The sequence below is a fragment of the Micrasema longulum genome, unplaced genomic scaffold, assembly GCF_059751315.1.
Source record: "Micrasema longulum isolate JH-2025_06_02 unplaced genomic scaffold, ASM5975131v1 h1tg000197l, whole genome shotgun sequence".
In the NCBI taxonomy this organism is placed as follows: domain Eukaryota; kingdom Metazoa; phylum Arthropoda; class Insecta; order Trichoptera; family Brachycentridae; genus Micrasema; species Micrasema longulum.
The window spans coordinates 447,046-468,380 of NW_028277402.1; the positions used below are offsets into that span (position 1 = coordinate 447,046).

General features: G+C 30.2%; 1 protein-coding gene across 1 annotated transcript in view; it reads right to left on the reverse strand.

Annotated features, from left to right (window-relative positions):
* Nucleotides 1-20,251, reverse strand: part of LOC148283791 (putative fatty acyl-CoA reductase CG5065) — a 53,020-nt gene extending 32,769 nt beyond the window's left edge. The window contains exon 1 of the mRNA XM_088243232.1: nucleotides 20,082-20,251. The gene's annotated coding sequence lies outside the window, so the exon portion shown is untranslated. The remainder of the gene's footprint in view (nucleotides 1-20,081) is intronic.
* Nucleotides 20,252-21,335: the final 1,084 nt, after the last annotated feature.

The following is a 21,335-nucleotide window of genomic DNA, read 5'->3' on the forward strand; positions in this document are numbered from 1 at the left end:
CCTCCTTTATCCAACCGCTTCCCTTCTCCGCGTCTGGTGCGTACCGCTTCGTTGGTCAAATACGTGTTTTATTTTAATTTTTTTTAGGGGGGCAGGGGGTTGGGGTTTGTTGAAGGGGTGCTAGTCTGAGAAATGAAAGATATACTCTTTTTTCAAAATACGAAAGATCTGTTAATTAATTATAATAACAAACCCAATATTGGTAGTTCTTGATAAGCTCAAAATATATTAAATGTTTTAACATGACCTTGACACACTAACATTACTAAATGATTTATTCATTCAAGTTCGCCGGGAAATAAAACAAATTAGAATTGTGAGATATTTTAGGCACTGTACGCCTTATGGTTTCTTGGTTATCGCTTTCGGCTACCATTAATGGGGTTCCAGGTGCTATTCCCTTCAAGTTCGACATGATGTTTTATTATTATAATTAAACGAGTTTTTTCACTTCTTTATAACATTGTTTTTCTGAGGAGCAACTTTTTTTTTAAATGCATAATATAATCAATATTTACCTTATTAAGTGCCCTGGCACCATTGCGAATGAAGACGATTGAATAAACAGCGCGGCGTTTTTACGACAGCAACTACAAACCATCACACACATCAAAAGGCAGAGTAGGGACAAAAACAGACTTTGTATTTTCGACTTTTGTATATTCATACATCTCGCGAATTATAACGACTTTTCACATGTTTTCAAGTATTTGTTATGCCACGTCTTTCTCGGTCTTCTTCGTTTTCTGCATCCAACGACATTCGCATCGTGTGTCTTTTAAGCCACCCATTCGCTATATATGACCAAACCAACGCAGAACTTATTTTTTGATTTTGTCTATAATGCTTGTCTCAGCCTTGGATAAGGAACGGATGCTGACATTTGTGAAGCGTACCTATTTATCGTTCATGGTTTTACCCTTAGAGCAATAATACGCCATCGGCTAATAGAGTCACCCGAGCGGATAAAAACAAATCTATGATTATCATCTACACAATTAGCGACAGTTTACAGCAATATAATGGGCCGTATCTACTAAGGTCGAGAATCACAAGCGCAAACCAAAACCGTCCTATACACGTTTGTTGTTAAAGTAAAAACCAAACCACAAATTTAGAACGCTTCTGTTATATGCAAAAGAGCGGGAGCTTACAATTATTACTTTAAAGTTTTACCACCTGAAAGGTCGCATTTCGATAGCATTCACCCTTCTTGATTTGACCGTAATATTAAAAACATTGTTGATAAAACCAAATATAAGGTAAAAAAAATAAATTAATAATAACAAATAAAATAAAAATAGTAAGGTAGCAATTTTTAGATATAAAATAATTAACAATGTCGTGCATATAATTGAGGGAATAAAAAAGTTAGGATTATTAACGAGGAGAAAAACTCTCAAAACGCATTTACCGGGGATTGAAGCTGTACAATGAGTTATCTGAAGTAATAAAAGAAACAGAAAGCATTGAAATATTTCAATTACTTTTAAAAAATGGGTTCCTGAGAAATGTTGATAAGTAATTGTAAAGTTATAAAAAGTTTATTTTAATTTTTAAGATGTTATGAACTAACTTAATAAACCATAAATAAATAAATAATCTAGGTAGAAGCATAAAACTTTAATAGTATTTTTAAGCGTCTCTTAGTAGGTGGGTTCTATAATTTGATTAAATTAATGTCACCTACATCAGTGAAGATTTTAGCAATTTTCTCCCTAAAAATCAACAATTTAAGTTATTTAATAAATACTGGGCAGTGGATAAAATTTAACTTAAACATGCCAATAACAGGCCATACCCCTTGTAAATGTATTGCCTTTCACTATCCCTTCTCAAAAAAGTTCTCCATGTGTATTGTCCATCGCCATAGTAAAAATGTACCTTAATTTGAAACAGCGTTGCCTTCACCCGTTTCCTTTCACTGCATAATCTATTTCAAGATCATGTTGGCAACGAATTTGAAATAATTTTCGATAAGCAGGTGGAAATCAAGTTTCATACACAGTATAATGTTTTAGCCGAGAAGGTGAATCTTTTAATAAACATCTAGGCATTTTACATCCTTTAAATAATTTCTGCGATTATTTTAATATTCAAAAATCTTATTTTTTTTAAAAAGTTTAGTAATTTCCATTTGTTTGATTTTTCAAAATCAATATAAAAAATATTCAAAACCTGACTGAATTGAACCCGGGACCTCAAGCATGATCGGTGAAAGTGTCAACCACTACATTACGGTACGGATTTACGAGGATTTCTACTCAATATTTTATAGGATTTTTACCTAAATGTTGAACTATCTAATTAAAAAACACCTGTCTAGGGTTCTGATTCTATTTCATCTACATAAGGGTATGTATTTACTTGTCCGGGTGTGCGAAAAATACTCAAATCGTTGAAAATATTCAAAGAAAACCAAACCCACACTCATTTTACTATAAAGCTTTAGACTTAGATGCACTGTACATTGTACGTAGGTTATTTATTTATTTGTTCAATTTTTTTCCATTATAAACCATAATTAATAATAAAAATAATATGACCTCACTAGGGTTAAGCGTGCCGAGGACACTAATCCTGCCCCTTATTTTACATTGTAAATTTTAATTAATATCGTATGGACCAACGTGGGTTGGTTATACGTGTGTTTAATTTGGTCAAGGTGATACAAAAAAACTCGGGTAAACCTCTTTAAATCTGAGATGCTGAGAACAAACAAATTACGTACCTTAAACATTAAGAAGATATGCGATTCCATTCAAATGTGATGAATACGTATTTAAACACTATCTTTGGCAAATGCCCCCCCCCGATACTGTGCGAAAACTGCATGTACGTCGAACTAATTTTGCCTAACTAAAATCGACTAAATCGACGTTTCGCTGTCCCGTTTTCCGCATTACAAAACTGAACCGATTTGACTTTTTTTTAAAGAAAGAGTATCAGAATGAAATTTTCTGTACCGGTATTTTTACGTTTTTTAAAATTACATTTAGTAGTTTGATTAGTACGTCCGAAGACCACAAATAAAACTGGTCGCTTTTTGGGGTTTCGGATGATCCGGACTCCCATTAGAAACAATTTATCAAAAAAGTAAAATTACAAAAATACGCCAATGGAAAATATCTAGTTTGTAAAAACTTAGCTGTCGTTCTATAATCTAGGAAGAAAATACAAGAATACGTTTATTCGGAGAAAAGTGAAACCGTGCGACCTTTTAACTGTTTTATTTATTTATGATTTGTTAAGTTAGTTTATAACACTTAAAGACCTAATATAAATATTAAATTCTAACACATTTAAAATAAAATATAATTTTTTTAAGCTTTCTATTTCTTTTACTCTTCAGGTAACTCGTCAAACAATTTTAAATTATTGAACAATGAGTTTTGAGACTCCGTTCCTCATTTTATTGGTAATAATTGTTTTCTTTTAAAAAATATATAATTAAATACTCTTTTTTTATCTCTAGTTTCATATGTATGCCGTTGTTAGTAAAATTTTATATATATTGTATTGAAACGTTATATTTTATTTGTTGTTTTACTGTGAAAAGGGCAATTAAAATAAAAATAAAGAACAAACTGTAAGCTTTTATATTACCTCCACGCGTACCGAATTCAATGCTTGAACAAAGAATTCTTTTGTTCCATACATAATATATTAAGAGTTCTATTTTAGCAGGAAAAAACCATATGAAACGGGTTGAATTGATCAAAAAACATACATTCATTGATATTTTTAGGGATTTGAGTTTTTAACGAGGTCATAACACGCAGGTATTTCAAAATGTTGAAATATTTGAATGTTTAATTGCAAATTATGAAATAGGCGTCGGCTAAAAATATATTAAAAAAAATGTTTTTTTGCATTTAATATAATTGCAATTGATAAATTTTAGTTACTTGTATTTTAGATCCAGTCCAGGAACTACAAAGTATTTTACTAACCTGGGCCTCAATTATGAACGCTATCTTCATCTGTATATATCAAGACGGTATACTTTACTTCTGTTCTACCTACTTGCCAAATCGACGTCATATGATAGAAACGAACCAATGAATGACAAAAATTAGTCCACATTCCTTACTTCATTAACATTTAAAATAGTTATCATTTATATAATCGATACGTACACTCCGGAAGATAGTAAAACAGACGGAAAAAATTTAATAAATCAATTTATTTATTGTAACATTTTACGACTAGATGCTCTTGTATGTTAATAGGTCAGCATCTAGCTAGTCAAGCCACTGCATCTAGCCACTCGTTTCCAAAACTAACAGTTATGACAGAATTTAATTCGACATCAAAATTGACTCATTTCTCTCTCATATTTTTAATAGGCTTTTAAGAAAAAAGTGCCTCATTCAAAACGGTTAAAAATTTGAGTAAATTGTAATTAAAGGAAAAATTGCTTAGTGGAACTAATTTTTTGTCACCTTTAATGCGTAAATAAAAGTATCGAGGGGTTCTAGACCTGTCGATACAAACCGATGTACTTACATCAAAACTTGATGGTGGGGGGGATCGGTAACGTATCTTAGAAATCGATGGGGAGAATTTTATCTTCAACTATGACGTCATACTGAAGCTATGTCATTTTAGTGCAAAGATATGTGTACCGTGACGTACGCTTCCCCTGTTTCATATCAATGTCCCTACCCAAAACTTAAAGGGGGGGTCGCTAGTGTATCTTCGTAATCGCTAGAGAGAATTTATCTTTAACTATACCACCTAGGTGAAGGTATGACGTCTTTATCTTCCCATCATAATAGAGGCCCTGGTGCATGGCAGGCAAACGCTTCTCCCCGAGGCAGACATTAACCACATTTTGAATAAAATAAAATACCTATAACTTAGTCTCAAACAAGAGAACGGATTCATTATCATAATTCTCTTTTCGCACCTGATGGTGCATAGAGCACTGCATTGGTACACCAATCGCAGAGTATCTTGATATTTTTTTGTGACATGAAGGTGAGATGACCAGTATTATGCTTCAGTTGCCAGTCCAGGGACTATGAAGTTTTATAGTGTAAAAACAACAGCACAAATAAATATGTTTATGTCAAGCACGTCAGGAATCGATCCCGACACCTCTTGCATGGTAGGCAAAAGCGCTGACCACTACATCACGAGGCCGTCGGATTTAACGGGTTATATTTATAATAACTACCCACCTATTAAACAAATTATCACAGTACCGCAAATATTGATATTGAAATAAAACAAGAGACTTAAAGCACGCCGCTTGGTTTAAAATGTCAACTGATGACGCATTCAAACAACTAAAATTATTTTAATGTTTATATAAATTTAAAATTTCAAAAAAAAGTATGCTTATTTGTATTAATATCGTTTTTGGTGTTTGAATAGATGAAATTTGAAAAATTAATCCGGGTTCCAGGAACATTTTGACTCCAAAGAGTATTTGAGGGTACTATTTGCAAACCCGGCAAAATCCATCTTTCTTTATTTTGAGCAAATCACAAAAAACTGATACAATACTTATCTTCAACTTTTTTTTAAACTTCAATTTTTTATTATCATCAGTAAATATTTTATACGTAAGCAGTGATGACATAAGCATGATTATGTCAAGAAACAGTAGTCAAATAATAAATTTAATTTTATGCATTCCAACTTTACAATACTTAAGTAGATGTTGCCATGTTTGCAACAAACCCGAATCTACAAAAAGTGCAAAAAACATTTCAAGAAAAGTCTAAGAATTATATTTCAAATAAAATAAATGAAATCAAACTCGATTTGTAACTGAAAAGTCCAGAGCCAAATATATTAAAACCTTTGAGTATGTATATGTATAGAGTATATAGATGTATATACTCTAAGATTAAAACCTTATCCTCATTCTTATAACTATATCTGTAGAGTCTGGGGATAGCTGGATATAGTTGGTTCTAAAACTCGCAAAATAAATAGGAGATCGATGGCAGCCAGGGCATATCTATCGTAAAAATGAACGGTATCGTGAGACGAGGACGACCAAGGAAGACGCGGCATGATCAGATAAATTCAAATCTTAAGTCTGGTCATGTCAAAAGCAGACAGAACAGAATGGCATGTATGACAAGACGTATGAATGTGGAAGAAGCTAGGAATGTATGCCAGGATAGACCCATCTCAGAGACCCTTTCTTAATCTTATCATTTATACTTGACTCAGATTTACACTCTCGCCCGATTTCATCATTCGTAACCCTGTCATACATTGATTTCCCACACATTCGTCGAAGGGATAGTTGGTTATAATTAAATAAAGCTGCAGAAACATAAATTTTAAAATCCATATATTCGACATTTCCTTATGTGTAAAATTTAAACATTCGTTAATTCAAAATAAAATTTACACATTCAGAGAGGCAGAACATTCGGTTCTATTTATCCACCTGTTGATTTTTGTGAATGAAAAAATGCTTAAACTTGAATTGATGTGGGTGAGATTTATCCCTTTTATTTACTCGGTCATACATTCAACATTTTTTTTACCGGTCACTAACATACAAACGTTTGAGGAAAACTAACTTGTTATTTTTAGAAAAATGTTAGTTTAATGATAATTAGGTAAACAGGAAAACAAATTCACTATGATAACTTCCGAAAGGTAAAGGATCATACAGGATGATGTATGTATTATTTCCTTATTGTATTAAAACCTGTTTTCTTCACAAATAAAAACTGCATCTAGGTATTTATTTATTTTATCCAAACAAGTTTGAGTATAGAACCAGTGTTTTGTGGGAACAAAATTTTCAGCTATTGGAAAAATTAAATGTGGAATATTCGATTATTGCATAATTATTCATGAAATCGAGTATCACATGCATATAAAAATATCTCATCAATTTCATCTTTATAAAATACATAATAGTCTTTAACATAATTATTACGTAACGAATATTATTTTGGTTGGACAATTTAATACAGATTTATAAATATTATAATTTTTCTATAAATTTCTTAAGTGAATATACTTAGTTTATGATAATTTAATATCTATATTATGATAATATTTTTTAAATTAACTTAGCGATTGACCGATTGGAATTTTTATTAATTTATATTTTACATATTGAATTTTAATACAAGTTTCAAAACGTGACGTAATAATGAAGAAAAGCAGTTTGAATATGAAAATTTAAAGTTTATTTTTATATCAACGTTTGAATTAAATTACTATGTATTTGATCATTTAATAAAGTTGTGTAAATTAAAAGTACACTACGTTTGGATTTTTAAAGTATTAACAGGTTTATTTAAAACAAATGATGCGTTTTAAATGGCGAGTATTAATTTAGAAATGTATTGGAATTACCCCATTTATGTCATAGTTGTTATTGTATTTAAATTCTAAACTATTTATTTAAAACAAACACATTAAATTATTATTCTGTGCTAAGTTATGTATTAATTAAAATACGTTGATGCCACACGTAAATCTTTGTTCAGCAATTAAATTAATTTTACAGAGCCAAATTTATTTCAAATATTTTTTTTCTGTTTCTTAAAAAAAGACAAATCTTAAAATTACACTCCGAACATTGGAATATACCGTATATTAATTTGTATATTTAAAATTGATACTCTTGCATTGGAAAAATGTAAACAGCGTGTATGGTAAACCCTGTTACATATAAAACCACGATGATCGGTATGAGCACGAAGACATATTTGCATATTTAAAACAATAATTTAGAAGCGTTTTAAAACTTTAAAAAATCATTCACAAAACCGAATGGTTGCTTACTTCTGCAGGGATGAAAACAGGAGTGTGGAGGGGGTAGCTAGCCAAGTAATCATTTTTTGATTTTTCAAATATTTATTTTTTAAAATTTTAGAACATTTTTTTATTTTTTTTAATATGCTAATATGTCATTTTTCCCATACCAATCATTGTGGGTTCGGATGGGACAGGGTTTACTATACACGCTCTATGTATATTCTAGGGTATATCACTAAAATGGCGGTTGGAGCAAATAAAATCTGATTTTATAACTAACAACACGATATAGTATATATATATTAAAATTCCTGATTTTTTTTAACATAATACCTCACAATTGTAAATTTCAACTGAAGTTTTCCACGTAAGGTTAGCCTGAATGAAGTGAATTGCAAAACTCTAAAGTATTCAGTTTTGCGAAAGTACGTAAAAGCAAACTCTTGAACATGGAGTATATGTCCTAAGACCGAACACAAAGTACCTACTTATATACAGAGTCGAGCATATTACGAGAATAAGGCAAGTATTGACGTAATTGCAAAATCGCTAAGTGTCGTATTGAGACAACTTTTCCAGGACTGAGTAGACGTTGTATACTTATGGTCAGCGTACTTATTATACATACATGATTGTGTACTCAAGTAAAACTTCTACGGATATTTCACAATCTATTCTCAGATGCGTCAAAAAGTCAACATTTCAGTTAAAACAAATATTATGCATAATTCATAATAATCACAAGATTTCACATCACATCTCTCTTTGTGTATGTCGTATTATTATTTTTGTGCAGTATTATTAAAAATAAAAAGCAAATATGAATGTGTTTGCTCTTAAATATTGACGCTAGATTTTTTTACCTGATTTCTTATTAAAGAGCAGGGTTCACAATGTTTATGATGAGATGAAAATTTACGTTCAATTATTAATGATTAAAACATAATCATATCCAATAACTTCTTTAACAACAAAATATGTTTTGCATACGATCATCGTATTATTAGATTTGACTTTGTAAAAAAATAAAATATCCTTAACTTGCCGAATAGTATTTGGGATGACAAAAGTGACAGAACGATTTTTTTGAAAAAAAATATTTCAGTTTTCCTGCTATTTTTTATACCTAAAAGGTATTTAAAAAACAAAACACATTAATTTGTGTTGAAGTCGATGAGGATAATGCTCTCAATAAAAGGTCATTCAACGCTTTAAGTTCAACGATGTAAAATTCCATCCTTAAACCATAGACCTGTTTTTTTACAACGAACCTTATTATTTCACTTCACTTTATTTGTTTTATTCTTAAAACATTTTGCAAGTTCAAACAAGTGCAAATATATTGATAAATATACAAGAAATTCTCACCTATTAGAGGAATTTTATTGATGTTATTTGTATATTATATAGTAGTAATTTGTGATTATAATAAATTCAAGTACATTATATTTTAATGAAACTCCATTAGTTATTTTCATATTTGAAAAGCTTACTAAGGATTATTTTGTTAAGAATCTAAAGTTAGGAGAAAATGTCATTTCGATTTTAATTCAACCTTACTCTCAAGACATTAATGTGGGAACTAAAATACGTGTTTTAAAAAAAAATATTTATAAGATATTAATTTTTACATTTTGGATGAAATTTAACAACCTGTGCAAGCAATTAACAGAAAAAAACCACGTCATTTTATTGGAGATTATTATTTGTGATAGCAACGTCTAGTTACGCAGGTAAATATATTTGAATATCTCGAAATTCATATCCTCAATCTAAACAGGTTTAACCTTTAATTTACTGGCATCTTCTCCTCTCTGTAGGTCGTCCTTTAAAATAAGACGACAATTTAGAATGTACTCGTATTCAACAAACCTACAATAAATCCAGGTAAGATTCGAAAAATCTCACAATATTCCGTTGGCAATATATTTATTTTAATTATTGAATAAAGTTTTAATTTAAACCTTTGTTAGTTGGTTTTCAAACTACCTATACATTATGTACGGAGTTTACAGAAAAAACTAAACAATGTGTTATGAAAACACTTTTATAAGATAAAATTGCTTATGTATGAGTAAAAAAATTAAATTTCGCAAAAAATCTAATACGGTATTTTATAATTTAAAACATACAAGATCTACTGTCTTTAGTTTTATTTTAAAAAAAAACTAATATCGCTATATTATTAACTCATCCGGGCCTAAGGTCTAGGGTCTCCCAATAACATATTATTTTCAATTACATTGTTGTTAATCATTATATTGATTTCATTTTGCACAATCCTACCCTATAATGTTAAGAATGTATTTTAATTGTTAAAATATATTTCTGCGAATTATTTCAATAATAAATCACAAGCATCTTCACAAGCAAACATTACAATTCATAGTTCTAGAGTTTAATAATCTTTGACATGTTGACGACGACAGCAGCGTAATGTCATATAGTATCCTCTCGCAACAGTATTTTATGAAAAAATAAATGAATTTGGCCGAAAACTCGAAATCTAATGAAACAATTTTACAAACACTACCATAATATTACAATAGAATGAAAAAAATACATATTTTTGGTCGTATTTACAGCATTTTAGCTGATATATTCCTGGTACCCCCCTAGGGAACTCGCGGATTTTTTTCACTCTTAGGCTCGGAAAGGTTAAGAACGAAATAATATTTTACCGGTGCTTTTTTAGGTTAGCAGTTAAATATATTTGCTATTTACATAACACATGCATGTTTATAGTTATAAATGGGATTTTTAAATATTTAAACCAACAATCAAACCTCAGTTTTTGATTTGATGAAATTGAACATTTTTGAATGATTTAATAACTTATATTTACATATAAGTTATTAATTAAAAAATACTTTGTACACTTCCACTTATTTACTTGACCAATTTAGCGCTTTCACCCTCTAATGGGCATCTTCAGACTGGTGAATATTATAAGGATAATTTATCAAAAACTAAATATTATAAGGATAATTTATTAGAAACTAATACGCAATAATTCAAAATTTAAAAAAAATAATTGAACATTTTTGGTAAAAAATTATACTTTGGTTTATATATTATGTCTACCTATATATAATATGATGAAAATATATTATTATTAAATTTTTGTATAAAATTAGAAAATTACGGGTACTTTTTTGTTTAAAAATGTCTAAAAGAAACATGATTGAAGTTAATTCGCGTTACTAACTATTGTTAAAAATGTGTTTTTATACATAACGAATAATCATTATCCTTAAAAATACAATATTCTATTGGGAAAAAAACATCTCCGTGCGTCTTTACCATTTGAAGCCTCATATTGCTTATCTCAGGTGCATTGTATTTAATTCATTACGAGTTAGTGACCTTTTTGTAGTGTCAAAAAGATCAAGGGAGTTGGTTTATAATTGCCCGGAATAAATATGCACCTTTTTTGAAGCGTGAAAATTTGAATACTTTAAATCAAGCAAAGCCGGATTTCTATCAAGAATATGTTTTATGAATTAATATTTTTAAACATAACAACGATGCATGTTTTTTGAGAAGCGGAATGCAAAGCACCCGAAATAATTATATAGTTGGTGGAAATAAAATTTCATGTATGTAATGAAATGGCGTATACTTTTTTATATGCCTTCCTATTTATAATTTAGATTGACTTTTCTTCTGACATTTCTTGGTGCAACGAGTTTTAATTATGATTATAAAAATACGCATCAAGTTTTATTCCACTTTTATTCATAATTTTTACTAGTGAGCGACATCATCACCAGTCTGACGGTCTGATTTATTTTGAATCCTGAAATAGGATACACATAAACATAGTCTTATGTGTGCTCTAATAATAGCAAATGTGCATATATCTCATGAACATAATAAGCCCGCTATTGTACCATTAACATTATGTGCAAAAAGTTTTTTTTTTAAAATAAATTGATAAACACATATTTCTAAACCTTCTGTTTGAATTTTGATATATTTTTGACCTTATTATTTTTTTTTAGTAATTTGTTTTAAATTTTATATTTAAGTTTTTTTTTACTCCCTTTTCGCACCTAATGGTGCATAGGCCATTGAATTGGTACACCAATCGCAGCGCACCTATGAAATATTTCACATCAACCATGTTGGGAATCAAACCCGAGACCTTTTGAATGGCAGGCAAACGCGCTGACCACTACACCACGAAGCCGATAGTTAAAGCGGGTGCATTTCAATATTTGAAGATGATTCTCTCGGGATATTTCAAATTAAGTTTAAACAAATTCACTAAAATATAACCTTATTGGTTTATGTGTTTTTCTAAAAAACGCGGATTTTCTTGAATGAGGCGGGGCATGAGTAGTGATCATGAGTGGAATCAATGTTCAAATTTTGTTTTTTTTTTTATTTGAAAATTATTAATAAACCCTTACGGATTATTACATTTATTTTACAAAAAATAATACATAAATTTTTTATTCATACTCTTTTGTTTAAAACAATATTTTTTACATCTTTTGAAAAGTTTGTCTGAGTCTTTTTTTTAGTTTTGTCTGGTAGTTTATTGTATAATTTCAGTCCCTGGTTCATTAGTCTTGATTGTCCTGGTCTTGTTTTAGAAAGTTGTAAATGGTATTTGTCTGATATTCTCGTATTATGTCCACGTTGACTACAATTTTTTACAAGTTTAATGATATGGATAAATTTTAATGATTCTAGTTGAAAGAGTTCAGTTATATTTAATTGCTTAGTTTGTTTAAAAAGTTCTTTAGTTGCAGTTAGATATTTGATTTCTATTTATTTGATTTCACTACTGTTCGTATCTTAAAGTGGAGATAAGTTTGGTGGGCCTTACAGAAAACATAAAATCAAAACAACCGAGCACTTTCAATACAAAATATTACCAAGACAATAATTAAACGAGTTTGCGAAAAAAAGTCGTAGGTTTAGACTCTCGATACGATGAAAGCACTCAAGACTTTTCCGAAACTGTTTATTAAGACTTGGGTATTTCTTCGATTTCACAAATTCACTCTCAATTTTCGAAAAACTAATTAAGCGAAAATTTAATATTTATTTATAATCGAACCGCGAAAATAACAAAACACAGAAACTTTAAAAGCTTTCATTGTACCCCTCACTGCAATTGGTCTAGTTATTCATTTAAAACAAATTTTTAAATAACGATAAGACAAAAGTTACATAAATGAGTCAAATACATAATAAGAATCTGTAGTGCTAGAGCGTATTCACATTTAAGTAGTTTGGCCACTTTCACGAACAAGGTATTATTACTTTTATCAATCCGCGGTCTAATTGTTTATTCGTTTCGTTCTATAATATATGATTCGGTCAATTTATAATCTGTAAAACAAAAACAGTGTAATTATTAAAACTTACGTCATAAACAAAATAAATAATTGTTGCTTTAAAAGATAAAATATGAATTTTAAATAATATTGACTGAATTTTTTAAGCGTAGTAGGTATATCACCTAATATTTTGACATCGACTTTGCGAAAAAATATTTTAGCTGTCGTATTGTTCTTAATTTTTATTTTTTTTTGTTTCTTCTTTTATATTATTTTGTAATTTATTATTTTTCTATTCACATCAGTGAGTCGCTTTTTAAACACAAGAGCTTGACTCATTTTTGGTGAGTCCAACGTGAATGTACATATTTTTGTTTAATAATGGTTTTTTGTTTTAAAAGCATCAAAGAACTCAAACTTTTTTTTCACAATATTATGTAGTTTTGGGTAGAGAAATACGTTACTCGTTAGGACGCGTGTATTTTTAAATGCGACTGTTTGTACGTAATATTTTTTATTTATTTATTTGATACTTGTAGTCAGCATTACTTTACGGACTGTTTAACGCATCATGTAATGCAGACTGTAAACATAAGTTAGAAATTAATGAGTAGAAAGCAAATAACTGCTGAACTGCCAATTTGTACAGAAAAATAGATCCATATATCTGCAAAAGCCGTATTTAACAATCGAAGTGCCCTATTAATGAGTGAATTTTGACTTGCATTTGTACGGCTTCTGGGTGCGTAAAACAGTGCATGAGATCTCGCTTTAGTTTAATTATTGGGGACATATTGTCGGATTTTTAGAATTCACAGTTATTACAGTTACTAGAAATAAGAAAATAATAATATTTCCATCTAAAAACATTCAGAATCCTGCAATGGTTAAATGTTTAAACGTGTATATTCATGGCTTACCACAAACAGCCTAAAAATCCATAATAAATTCGTGAATATGTAAACTGTGTATTTATTCGAAATAAACAAAAAAATGTACCATGATATGGGTGTAAGTATAAAAAATGAAAATTATATTAAATGAATTCAAGAAAATGAGCTATGCGTAGAAAAGTAATTTATTATTTTAATTTAAGAGTAAACCGACAGTTAAATTAACTTAGTTTGTGTACTCGTTCTTCCATGTAATATAAACTAATTCATGAAAAAAGCAACAACAAAACAAACCAGCCATCACGCCATTTTCCCGTAGGGTTAGGCAGAGAGGATAAAACGCCATATCACTATATCTTGGCATGCAGACCTCGCTTCCTCTACATTCATACATCTTCTCATGCACGCACGCCGATTGTTCCTACTTTTGACATGTCCATCTTCAAGTATTTATAATTATAAAAAAGCAATGATCTTCAAATATTCATCTTTGTTGATTTTAATCATTATTGTAACATTAAATTTCACATAATTTAAATATGTTCATACGAGTATTTTGTATCTATGAACTTTTTTCCTTGAAAAGCTGTTACAACTATAAAAGTGATAATGAGTAATTTTGTATTTAATACGTCTTATATCGATTTTGAATTAAGAGCAACCCACCTAACGAGCATCCAATATACATGTATATAATAGCATAAATAATATCAAAACAAGACCAAGACGTTTACCAGTTTCTTAAATTTAAATTTCACTCTCCCACAATTACATTTTTCGCTAACTTTTGTGTACCAATTCTTTATTTTATGCTTTACATTAATTTATTTTTACACGTAGCAACTTTAACTCCATTCTGACTCAATATCGGTATACTGAACCTATACACGTATAATTTTTCAATTACAAGTTTTTTTTTTTCTTTATTTTAATTTAATTTTCCACTCTTACACGAATTCATGCATTCGGTTTAAGTCGGACAGATGAAAAACGAATAAAAAATGGTCGAAAACAATAAAAAATAAAAATAAATTAAAACTGGATCAGGGCCGCGGTTATGATGGGAAGCTAAGGACGTCATACCTTCACCATGACGGTATGGTTGCAGATAAATTATCTCGAGCGTTTATGAAGATACACTACCGACTCCCCCCCGTCAAGTTTTAGGCAGGTACATCGTATGTAACAAGAGGAAGTATGCATCACGGTACACATATCTACGCACTAAAGGGACATACCTTCATTATGACGTCACAATTGAAGATACATTCTCCCGAACGAATCGCGGCATTGATATACACGTATGTATGAGCATGTATTTTACAACATTATTATCATTTGTATGATTTAAAAAATAACAATACAAAAAGTCTTTAAAAAATATTTCTGTATCCACACCTACATAAATGATTTTTTAATACATCACACGTGAAAATTAGTTTAATTTATTATTATAATAGGTCCTTACGAGTTACATAATATTGACTCACGTTAAAAAACTTTATTTGTAATTACTTTTAAATTAGATTTTTTCAATTAAGCCGTTAATTTACTTACTAAATTACTTACTCATTTAAAGTATTTTGGGGCTAGAACAAAACTTCAGGGTAACATACCTCATTGTAAACTTTGAAAAAAGTTCCTAATAATTTTAAAAAAAAACTTATTAAAAATGTATTTTTTTGTAGTTTGAAAATGGAGTTAATCTTTAATTTTTCGGACAAGCATCAATTCCATAACCCCCCCCCCCCCCCCCATCCCGTACAATTTATTTTATCAAAAACGTATTTGACCAACGAAGCGACACGCGCTGGATAAAAAAGGGTTAGGGGTTTGTGGAAAGGATACAAGTCCGTTAAATTAATGATTTACCCCATTTCCAGATAACATGGAAAGAAATGTAAAAAAAAAGATTTTTTTATTAGGATTTTAAAAAAAAGTTTAATATGAGGAATATTCCTCTAAAGAAGAAGAAGTTTCGTGGCCTAACTCAGAAGCACAGTGTATACAACATACGTGTGTTAGTTCATGTGATATTTAACATTTGAAAGCAGTGCCACAAATATAATATTTTATTAACGAATTTACATAAATATTAGCACAAAGATCCCATTTATAGTCCATCTTACATAATAAATTTTAGCTATATGGTTATGAAAAATAGTCAAGGCAACCATATTTGAATATACATATTTAATTTTGGGAAATTTCTAACAGGTGTTTCTAGAATATTTGCATGTAGTACCTATCTACATAATTTTAAATACAAATTAATATAAGATCACAGATCTAAAATAATAAAAAACTCATTTTAAGAAACGTATATCTTAGAGAATAAATATAATACTTAAACTTTTATACTTCATTATTTCTAGCAGGGATTCTGGATTACAACACCCTCGATTCTCGTCGTCTTATATTTTTTGAGAAATATTTCTATTAGCTGATTTATGGAAGTATGTTCTTCTACATTAGGTTTTCAGTCTGCATTACGTAATGGGTTTAACAACCAAATACTACGATTGATAAATAAATATATAAAAATAATTCATATTAACAATTAACGCCTCGGAGAAAAAATATATTTCTATATATATATTTTAAGTCTTAATTCAGATTTTTTTTTTACATATCTGCTACAATAAAGTAAACATAATACAATATTTTTTCTGATAAATAATCTGCTATTTAATCTGAATACAGATGTAACATTCGTCTTTCGCATCTATGACTTAGTTCACCTAGTTATCGGTCCGATGGTGTTGGTTTAGATGAAACCCGGTCAAAAAATGTGGTCAATGTTTTACTTTGTATAATTACTTTCAATTGGTTTTATTAATTACAAGCCTTCAAAATGGAATGTCAAGTGAGCATTTTTGACGCCTCTTTTCTGTTCGCGTTCGATCGAAGGAATAAAGGAGAATATATTATTAAGTAATTTGTTGTTAAGGGTGGTCCAACCATAACGCACAATGTTAATTGTAAATAAAATAAAGTAAATTTTGTAAATAAAGTTTTTAGAAAATTATCATATTTTTGTTTATTATGATAGAAAGATCAATAACAATTATGTGTGAAACCAAATATCGGGCAAATGCTCGCCACGGCTTCGGTGGCATACCATCCGAGGTTCATATTTTCAATGACGCTAAGGCATACTAAACGAGTGGAGGCGTATAAAAAAAAAAAAAAAAAAAAAAAAGGCATACTAAGGTTTAATGTCGTTAATGTGCCGAGTTATCTCATCCTTTAGCTCTTGAATTATTCAATCCTGTAGAGCAGAAAACTTTCTTTCCCATTTTAATCACCTTTGGCGCTCATTTTAAAATTTGATAAAAACGGACATATTTTTTGTTAACGCCTAATGCATTAATTAGTACAAGGACGGGTATATATAACCTCAAGGGAATATATTCCCGCCCATACAAACCGTTCAATTTGAAAAATTAAATAATAAACATATATTTTACAATAAAATCATTTTATTTTCTATAAAAAAAAGGCTTCAATGAAGAGGCTGGGCGAAGGGTTTCTGACATTCGAGAGTAGATTATTCCACAATCAAGTAGCTACCACCATAATAGGGGAATGAAAAAATAGAGCGGTGAATGGGTGTCGAAAGGGTTATCTCGTTATTATAACAAAGAGATAGCACATGTTGTGATAAATTTATCATTCGATGCTGAGATAATATAATTTTTAAAGTTAATTAACAGGTTTTTAAAATATTACGAAAAAATATTATAAAACTCATTTTGTATATGAGGCAATAAATTATAATTTAAACTGTTAATAGGATCATATAAATAATTTAAATACTTAAAAGGAGTAAAAAATAAGGATAATATGGATCATGTACCTTCTTTATACACACCCACTACTACCCAAATATTGTATTTGGTACTGAAACAAAAAATAACACAACATTTTTGGTTGGTTGGAAGAAATTACCATTTGGTAATAAGTCCGTAAAATAAATAAATCATCCTTATATAAACAATTTCATAAATAGAAGTATCTCAAAGCGGGGATTTAAAAATAAACGAAAATCTTCAAGGTATGTTACCGAAGATAATTATTTTTATGTGTATCGTCTTTGGAAATATTTTAAATGGGTTTTGGCAAAACAGAAATATTGCGCAAAAAGAATAGTGCCAAACTACCTTCATGGATAATCGTGAAGGTCTTTACCACAAAATAGAACCGGTGCAAGATTTATTATACATACAAACTCGTTTATTTACATTTTCATATTTTACTTAGGCAAAAAAATCTAGGCTGAAGATTGCGAAATTTAGAATTCGTCAATGAAATAATCGTGTTTTCCTAATGTCGTTAATTCTGTGCTTTGTAAAAAGAATCTAACGTAAGTCGTGCACTGCGTCCTCCAAATTCTTCTGGAGAAGAATAAATAATAATTGTCAAGATCAGTAAGTAGTTTAACGAGACAAAAAAACTTTTTATCCGGTTTATAATAATAAACATCGTCAGAAGAGTCGGTAGCGAGTCACGACGGAGTGGAAATTATAAATAAACGTGGAATTAAAGTAAATAAGTATTTTTATTTTTGTAATTAAATTTTGTCGGCCTCTTGGCGTAGTGTTCAGCGCGTTTGCTTACCACGCAAGAGGTCTCGGGCTCGATTCCCGACATGGTTGACATGAAATATTGATTTGAAGGGGTATTTTTACACTAAAATATTTCACGGTCCCCTGGACTGGCGCCTGAAACGTAAAACTGATCTGACTGACTGAAGTGCTGATTAATTAAAATCCGGTTCCACCGAGAATATCAGTAGAATAACCCTATCTTCTTATCTGACTCATTCGTACGGGTTGACATGTTTACTAGAGTAGATTATATCAGTTAAAATCAGAAATATAATTTCTAAATTATTTGTCAAACGGTATTGTTCAAACCGTTAGCTGTTAAGCTAAGGCGATACTTATTGTAGTTATATTTTTATTTAAGCATTATTTTATATTAATTAATTACAACAGAGATGGAGAACATTTTATAGAAGGCATTTACAGGGCTTATGACTTGTCGTTGGCTTTAAGTGGCCACTTTATACACTGTGTAACATTCACCATTTTGCCTGTGTTTGAACATCCATATTTCTTCAATTCTTCCACCTGTTAATTTTAGTGAAGTTAAAGAGCTGAACCCTTAATTGTTGTGAAGAGATTGATTTGATTGAATTTTTAATTTTTAAACAATAAAAAACAATTTTTAAATTTTTAAACTTCTTCTTGGACCAGTTGGTTTCATCACAATATTTTGATTTTGTCCTAATGTTCGTATACAAAATACTGGATTTCAGCCCCTAGAGAGTCATTAAGATTAATTTTATATCATTTGTTAATCATAATGACTCCCTAGGAGGTGAAATCCAGTCTTTCGTCTACGAACAATTTGACAATCTCAAAATATTGTAATTTTTTAATATGTTATTATTTTATCCTATTTGAATACGAATAAATAATAAACGAATTGTTTTTGTAATAATAATGATACAATTTATTTCATTAAATAATTTTTTCATAGGTATAACAAGTAAACCTAATTTTATTGGTTTATTCTGAATTTTTGTTAATTTAAAAATTATATGCATATAACAAAACAGACAATATAAAGTAAAAGAATTAAGAACCCTACATACTAAAATAAATGTTGTTATAGGATATTAATTTGTGTAGTATTTTTAATGCTAAAAAACATTTGAAGTTCGTTTCATCAACAAACGTTTTTAAAACATATTTTTTTCAAATTCGAATTCAGTTAGTATTGAAAAAAATACAGCCAGAATAATAAAGAGTCGAGAAGATTCTTCAATTTGTTTTTAAATCAGTGCCATTGAAAAGATTCGTCTTGCATCTAATCACTCGTGATTCCCTGTACACAAATTTGTTTAATTCATAAATTAAATAAATTACCTCGCCGCTCATAAGTTTAAGGTTAAATACTGAGAGCAAGTAAGTACGGAAAATTTTCAGTATGAAATAGTTACTCAGGCATAAATGGTTATGTTTACAATATGTTCATAAAAAAAAACAAAGACAGCAAAAAGTCAGTATGAAAACATTCGGGTATTTGCAGCATTCTTCTTAGTAAGAGAATATAATTATCAAAAGGTTTTATCACTTACCGCAAATCTGATATCCGATTTCCGAAGGTAGTCTAACTTTCACTACTAAATTGGAGTACTAAGTTATCGGTTCTGTGATGCAGCCCAGGGCAGCGAGAATTGTTACGTTCCGGAGCTGAGGTAGCAGCGCGCGCGGTCGCTCACTCGCCTGCCGATAGCAGAATAGAACCTCACTTCGCCAACCTTACTCACTACAACTCCGATCGAGTAATTCCTTACGTCACTACTGTCAGTTGAAGTTAGTTTTTTGTCTTTCAAGACGAGTATCGCATGTACCCATTCGCCATACAAACGCAACTAGGAATTTTACATTTAATCTAATACAAGCGTCGATTGATTGTGTTAGAAACATTCAAACTTGAAGGATAATTACCTTCAGGAACTGAGAATGTTGACCCGTACTAATTTCGTTTTTTCAATGTAACATAAAGTATAAAAATATTAACAGGATATTAAAATATTAGATTTTTTTTTTAAACATACATTTATGCGAACTGATTTTTAATTTTGCTTTACTACGTTCAGCTTAATGTGAACGTTGTATTTTTTAAACAACTGTAAATAAAATAAAATAAAATAATTATTCTTAAGTCATCATCAGCCGTCTCTTGTCCAATAGTGAACATAGGCCTCCCCCTTTAGTCTCCATATCTCCCTATCCTGAGCCACCCGCATCCAACCACTTCCTGCAACTCGTCTTATGTCATCAGACCACCTTGTCCGAGGCCTGCCGACACTTCTTCTACTCGTTCTGGGTCGCCATTCCAGGACTTTTTTGGTCCATCTAGAATCTGTGATTCTGGCCATATGACCAGCCCAGCTCTATTTCTGATTGGCAGCCCTATGAACCACATCCTTGACCTTCGTTCTCGCTCTAATCGATGTACTGGTTTTTCTGTCTCTCAACTAAATACCCAGCATTCTTAATTCCATGGCTCTCTGTGTCACTGATAATTTGTGTAATTTTTTTTTCGTGAACACAAAAGTTTCACAGCCACATGTCAGTACGGGGAGAACACAAGCATCAAAAAGTTTCTTCTTTAAGTAATGTGAATATTTCGGAGATTTTAGGATAAATGAGAGCTTACCAAAGGCAGCCCATGCTAAACCTCGCCTTCTTTCTATTTTTACCGCTTAATTATCTTTCCCGAGGTTTATTTCGTGTCCCAGGTATATATAACTTTCAACCTTTCAATGATTTGTCCATTTACTAAGATGTTACATAATTGGTTTGTATCACTCATTACTTTAGTT